Source organism: Hylobates moloch, unplaced genomic scaffold (assembly GCF_009828535.3).
Source record: "Hylobates moloch isolate HMO894 unplaced genomic scaffold, HMol_V3 SCAFFOLD_17, whole genome shotgun sequence".
Classification (NCBI taxonomy): Eukaryota; Metazoa; Chordata; class Mammalia; order Primates; family Hylobatidae; genus Hylobates; species Hylobates moloch.
The window spans coordinates 23783095-23790882 of NW_026652292.1; the positions used below are offsets into that span (position 1 = coordinate 23783095).

General features: G+C 34.7%; 1 long non-coding RNA gene across 1 annotated transcript; it reads right to left on the reverse strand.

The window, feature by feature from the left end:
• Positions 1-1452: 1452 nt before the first annotated feature.
• On the reverse strand, positions 1453-7538 carry LOC131381614 (uncharacterized). Its single transcript, XR_009210475.1, has 3 exons — positions 7399-7538; positions 2632-2768; positions 1453-1557 (listed from the first exon to the last, which is right to left on the reverse strand). It is a non-coding gene; the product is annotated as an uncharacterized LOC131381614 (long non-coding RNA).
• Positions 7539-7788: the final 250 nt, after the last annotated feature.

Consider the following 7788-nt stretch of genomic DNA (forward strand, 5'->3'; position numbering starts at 1 on the left):
TATTTTTCTAGAATTTAATTTACTTAAATTTGTAAATGTTTAGTTCTGTGATAGGAAGGAGATAGCTCTGATTTAGTAACCTATATGGCTTGATTTCACCATTATAGTGTGATTGATGTTCATATGAGTTACTAAATACTAACCAAAACCGAAATATTTTTAATAAACAGTTAATTTTACTTTGTTTACAAAGAAAAGTATCCAATATATATATTTTTAAATTCTGTTTGCCCATTATAATACTGTCCATCATATGTAAAATGCTTGTGTTTAGATGTCAGAGTGACTTCTTGAAATATGCATTAATACCTTCAAAACTATAAATATATATCATTTAAGTTCTTATCTTATATAGTCAGTTTAAACTTGAAAAATATTTCTTTCTATATTTTTTCTAAACCATTATAGACTTTTGATAAATCTGGAACTAAGATATTAATTGACTATTACTAGAATTGTCTAAATGCTAAATCAATTAATTCATATATTTATAACAAACTTTTTGTAAAGAAAAAGTTTAACATTTGCACAATGTTAGAAAAGAATGAAGTGAATAAAGAAGATAAATATCAAGCTTTGTAGCATATATATGCCCTTTTAAAATACAAGCATTTATATTTTTATCAACTGGTTAAAATTAACAAAAGAACTTGAAGTTTTCTATTTTATATGTAGTTTTAATTTCTTTACATTCATTTGTCTTTTTATGAAGAAATTTTAAGTTGATATTCATCTGTGAAGTACATGTATTTGTTTTAGGATGATATAAAGTGTGAAATCACTGAGAAAGTTGTGAAGGCAAAGTATTGCATCTTAAGGTAATCTTTTGCATTGAATAATTTTCCTTAATACAAACGAAATTTAAAAGTTCTGAGAGAGGATAAAAATTGTAAAATTTGAGTGTTCTTATTTTTAATTCAATTATTTATTTTTCTTCATTACAATCCAAATGTACAGAAAAGTTAAAAGAATAACAACAAATACACATACATCCTTCACACGAATGAATAAATGGTTAAAACCTTGCCAAACTTGTTTCACTGGTCTATATCTTTCCTTCTGGCAGATCATTGCAGACATCAGAACCTCACACTCCAAAATACTTCACCATTCACCTCTCAGAGGTAAAGGGTATTAGCTCCTATGAAAATACAACCAAATTACCATCAATTACCTACAAAAGTAAACAGTGGTGCAATGATATAATCAAGAAAAATATCTATTCTCAAATTTCCTAGTTGGCTGCACAATTTCCTTTATCTTTTAATTTTTTAATCCATTTTCATTCCTTGCGTTTTTCTGTTATAGGTCTTTAGTCTTCCCCAATCTAAATAATTTCCATTACTTCTCTGTGTTCTTCATAACATTAAAGGCAAAGAGTCCAGGCCAGTTACCTTGAAGAGTATCTTAGAGTGTCTTGTTTTGGGAATTAAATTTTCTTTTTTCTATATTCTGGTCAATAATTTCTGCAAAGATACTGCATTGCTGATGCTGCTTAATTCCTGCTGTACAGTATTCATGTCAGGCTGCCCATATTGGTGATGGCAAATTTGAGCACTGAGTTAAAGAAGAGACAGATTACATTATTATGAATATATTTTTCAATTTGTAGTGAAGAAACAAAATATTGGATTATTCTTTGCCACCATGCAAATAACTTGTTCCTCAACAACCATTCACACAACTTAGCACTTCTTGATATTCTTTGCTTGAACTAATAATTAAATTGTGTTTAAAATATGATGATTTTCAAAAATGCCATCATTTGTTGTACAAAAATACACTGGTTTAATAAAAATTTACTGGTTTATTACTGCAAAGAACAGACTTTTCTCACTTGTGTTTTGTATCTCTTCTCCTGGATTCAAGTAAATGTTTATTTAATTACGTATTTTTGATTCATTACTGATTTATCTTTTTTATTCTCCAATTGTTCTCACCATGATCAATGGGAACTTTTTCAATTTAGTCTTATATCCTATTTTTTGGAATGTTATTGAAATATGAAAGATGTACAGAAAAGTACACAAATAATTGTATTTATACATTTTCACAAAGAAGACAAATGCTTTTATCTGTTAATCAGATTAATAAAAATAAGTTTAAATAACTACAGCAATTCTCTTCATGTTCCCTTCTAATTACAGTTTTCCTGCTGGAGAGGGAGGGTTCCTGATTTTTCAGTTTTCTGAGGTGAACTGAAGAAGCCACCATATCTCACAGTCCTAGTAATCATTCTTAACATAATAGACAAGTGAAATAATCAATTGAGTCTCTAAAACTTTTGCTTCAGAATTAATTATTCATAATGCCACTATATGTCCATAGTTGCAGTTATCTTACTTCTCACTGGCTATAACTAACATGAAGGCTAAAGATACATGCAGATAAATTACTAAATATCATGTCTGATGATCTATTTCTGTGGCTACTCCTGGACCATATGCTGAGCCCCAGCCAGGTCCTATCCAAAAGTAGAAAAGAAGTTAGATATGTCAAAACATAGAGGTTAATGTGAGGATATAATATACATTAATGGAAAAAAATGCGAATAATAGACATAAGGGGATTGAAGATGCCATTTCTGGGAGTATCAGAGAAAAGTTGGAGGTGGTAATTAATAATTTCTACCTGGATGACGGGCAATTTATGTGGCAAACATTTGAGGACTGCAAACAAACAGGATGGAGCAAGTCTTTTTTCTTCCTTGATTCCTTCCTGTGACTCCTTTCTCAATGACAAAACTCCTTTCTCAATTATAAAGTCAGCTGGTACAAAGATAAAGGTAATTTTCAGAGATCCTACCATAGTATCAAAGAGTAGCTTAATAATTCTGACTTCTAACATTGTGGATTAGATTTCTCAAGCTTTGAACATTTATATATATAGGAATATATATATTATGTATGCACATATATATGTGTATATACATATATTATATAATATATATACACACATATGTATAACTACGGCCAGGACTGACACTTGATTTAATGTAGAATGCTCCTCTCTTATGTAAGAGGTGTTAAATTTGTTTTTTTGCTTTCTTGAGATATAATTGCTATACAAAAAAGTTTACACATTTAATGTATATATCTTGATGAGTTTGGACATATGCATATACATGCAATACTATGAATATAGACATCTATATCAATAAAAGAGAAGAGAGAGCCCAGAAACAATTCCATGTACATATGAGAAACTGATCTTTTACAAGGATGCCAAGAACACACAATGGGGAAAGGAAGTGTGATCCACAAATGGTATTGGAAAAACTGGATATCCACATGCAAAAGAATAAACAGGATGTCTATCTTATACCATACACAAAAATCTACTCAAAATGCAGTAAAGACTTAACTGGAAGACCTGGAACTGTAAAGCTCCTTGAAAAAACATCGGGGAACATTCTTGACATTGATCTTGACAATAGTTTCTTGGATTTGACACAAAAGCACAGGCAACAAACACAAATATGGACATGTGAGACTACATTAAATTAAAAAGCTTCTGCACAAGACTGGAAACAAGCAACAAAGTTAAAAGCCATTCTGTGGAATGGGAGACAATCTTTGCAAACCATACATTTAATGAGGAGTTAATATTTATAATACGTAAGACTCTCCTACACCTCAATAGCGGAAAACAAAACAAAATGAAACAACCTGATTAAAAATTAGGCAAAATGTATAGATAGACGTTTCCCCAAGGATATTTACAAATGGCCAACAGGTATATGGAAAACTGCTCAACATCACTAGTCAGGGAAATTACAATCAAAACTCACATTTGCTAGGATGCCTATAATGAAAGAAAAAAGACAAGTGGTGAGGTCAGGAGTTCTAGACCAGCCTGGCCAACATGGTGAAACCCCGTCTCTATTAAAATTACAAAGATTAGCCGGACCTGGTGGCTGGTGCCTGTAATCCCAGCTTCTTGTTAGGGTGAGACAGGAGAATCGCTTGAACTCGGGAGGCGGAGGAGGCAGTGAGCCGAGATCATGTCACTGTACTCCAGCCTGTGTGACAAGATCAAGATTCCACCTCAAAAAAAAAAAAAAAAAAAATACAAGTGGTGCAAGCATTTGGAGAAATTGGATCACTTATATACAGTGTTGGTGGGAATGTAGGATGGTGCAGTCACTATAATAAACATTATAAAGGTTCCTCAAAAAGTTAAAATAGAACTACCATTCTATCCAGCAATCTCATTTCTGAGTATACAACCAAAAATTGCAATCAGGATCTGGAAGAGATATACATCAACGTTCATTGCCACATTATTTTTGTTCCAGGACTATCTTTAATATCCAAGATAAAGAAACAAACCAAATGTCCATCAATAGATAGATGGATAAAGAAAATATGCTACCTACAACATAACATTACTCAGCCTGCCATTTGTGCCTTATCCTACCATTTGTGTCAGCATGTATGAAACTGGAGGGTGTTGTGCTAAGTGAAATGAGCCAAGCAAAGGAGGACAAATACTATATGATTCCACTTATATAAAATATCTAAAATAGTTAAACTCATAGAAGGAGAGAATAGAATGGTGGTTGTCAGGGGCTGGGGGAGGAGGAAGTAGGCAATTATTCTTCAGTGAATATAAAATATCTATTATATAAGATGCCATGGTATGAATAATGTCCTCCCAAAATTTATATGTTGAAACACAATCCCCAAACCGATAGTATTAATAGGTGGGGTCTTTAGAGGGGCTTACTCTGCCTTCATAAATGGGATTAATGACCTTATAAAAAATATGTAATGGGCCGAGCGCGGTGGCTTACGACTGTAATCCCAGTACTTTGGGAGGCCGAGGCAGGGAGATCACGAGGTCAGGAGATCGAGACTATCCTGCCTAACACGGTGAACCCCGTCTCTACTAAAAATACTATATATATAGCCGGGAGTGGTCATGGGCACCTGTAATCCCAGCTACTCAGGAGGCTGAGGCAGGAGAATGGGGTAAACTCCGGAGGCGGAAGTTGCTGTGAGCCGAGATTGTGCCACTGCACTCCAGCCTGGGCGACAGAGTGAGACTCTGTCTAAAAGAAAAGAAAAGAAAAAGGATATGTAATGGAGCTGTTCCTCTCCTTTGCCATTCCACCTTCTGCCATGTGAAGACACAGCAACAAGACACCGTCTTGGAAGCAGAGAGAGACCCTCACTGGACACTGTATCTGCCAATACTTTTATCTGGGACTACCCAGCCTCTAGAAATGTCTGAAATGAATTTCTGCTATTTACAAATTCCCTGTTTGTGGTATGTTTTTATACCAGCAGGAGTGGACTAAGATTCAAGATGAATAAATTCTAGAGATCTCTGTATGTTATAGTGCCAACAGTTAACAATAGAGTGTTGTGTACTTTAATATATGTTGAGCACTGGCATGGTGGCTCATGCCTGTAATCCTAGCACTTTGGGAGACCGAGGTGGGTGGATCACCTGAGTTCAGGATTTCAAGACCACCCTGGCCAACATGGTGAAACCCCGTCTCTACTGAAAACACAAAAAATTAGCTGGGCATGGTGATGTATGCCTGTAGTCCTAGCTACTGGGGAGGTGGAGACAGGAGAATCGCTTGAACCCAGGAGGCAGAGGTTGCAGTGAGCCAAGATTGTGCCATTGCATTCCAGCCTGGGAGACAGAGCAAGACTTCATCATAAAAAAAAACTATATATATATATATTATATACATAGAGATACATATATATGTGTATATATATACATAGAGATATATATTATATACATAGATATATATGTGTATATACATATAGGTACATACATGTATATATACATGTATACATATATGTACCTATATGTATACATGTATATATGTGTATATATATGTGTGTACATATATATATACACATAGAGAGAATAAATCTTACATTAAGTGTTCTCACCAAAAGAAAAAAAAATTCACAAAAGAACATGGAAATTTTTGGAGGTGATGGATGTGTACTTCTTTCTGAAAGCTTTCTTACAATACCCTAGTCAAAAGGTTACTTTTTTTTCCTTAACAACTGATAATTTCTTATGCTCTCATTGTTCAGGTTCAAAAGTGGAATAGTTTGGTTCTGTGTCCCTATGCAAATCTCATCTAGAATTTTAATCCCCATGTGTTAGGGGAGTGGACTGGTGGGAGGTGATTGAATGATGGTGGCAAACGTCCCCCTTGCATAAATTTGAGACCCTTACTTTGGAACTCAGAATTTCTCAACTGAGTAAAAATATGTCATAAGGCATGACTCAAGCTCAAGCTTGACAAGTGCAGATGGAATTTACAAATCTAGACTGTCTCTTTTCGATCTTTTTTTTTTCTGTATTTGCGGGTGTTATTTGCTAGTATCCTTCCTCCAGATTCCCAGCTAGAGCTATAGTCCAACACGAATGAATTTTTGTATTTCACCAGGGATCTATATTCATTAAGCTACTATAGTATGGGACACCTGAAGGCAGACTATGGCTTACAGACACTAAACTCTGTAGAAGAGCAGAAAGTTCAAAGACAAGCATACTCTGCCTTTGGTTAGCAGAGAAAGTAGACGATTTAATTCTCAAACATTTGTTATGAATTCAGAAAGAACTTTCCTTTCTTTTTTGATAGGTCATGGTAAATTTTTGCCATTAAGAGCTCCCAGATCCTCAAAGGTCAAAGCTAAGGAAATTTAGTTCGGGCGAGGCCTAGGAGTCTTGGAATTCTTCAAGCTTATCTCTATTTCATCTTGTCTGTAATTTGTATATGGAAAACAATTTGGAATATTGGGCATAGTTTTCTCTTTCTAGATGTTTCTCATGATTTTCCTTCTGTGACTTTGCCCATTACTTGCGAAAGCAGAGAAAGTGTTCTCTATTTTGGAAATCTGCAGACATTTCTTTCCAATTTCCTCCATCCTATCCAGGCAGGAATCTATTTTCTGTCTGGCAACATGCTTCTCCTGTCCAGTGTTTGAAGAATATGTTTTCTCTCTGTGAATTCTCTCCTCTTGCCATGTGGAAATAATGCTGTATTTGGCATCAAAATTGTATTTGCCTTCTGCCCATTCTGCTTTCTGAACTGTGCACAGAGGAATCTAAATATTTCCATAGAAGAAAGAGAAGATGGAGTCAAATGAAACGTATTAGAGTCAGAACCTATTACACCAGTTACAGTCCCTCACGACAAAGCTGTCTAGTAAATAAAGTTTTCTTTTTATCATGTCTTCCTCTCACAGAGAATCTTAATTGCGTTCTTTCAGACAGTAATGGTTACCTGCAAAGCAGCATCATGCTAAGAAAATGACATTTTCCTCAATGTCTCTAAGTGTTTGAGGAAAGGATTTAGATATCGGCTGTATATCTGCCTCTTTCTATTATTTACCCTATTTTATTTCTTACTGGGCTTACCCCTAGATCAGGTGGAATCATTCCCAAAATAAGATGAACTCCACAACAGGTGGCCAGATGGTGAGAAGCAGGAAAGTGTCTGGACAGTTGACTTGTTGAGTTTTCAGTTTTTGCATATAACCATCTGGTTTCTCAAGCCATAGTTCCAGCTGAAAACAGTTTCCCTTTTGAGACATTATTGCTCCATTATCTGGACCTAACAAATGAGAAGAGATTTTCTGTTATGAGTTTTCCACAATAGGAAATAGATTAGGAATAAAGCTGCTATGTTAGCAGTACCTACTAAGTGTAATTATGAAAGAGAATTATTTTGTCTCATTCTGCTTACACTCCTGAACTGAATTTGCCTGGAGGAGGAAGGAAAATGAGAGCTAACTGATCATACATGCT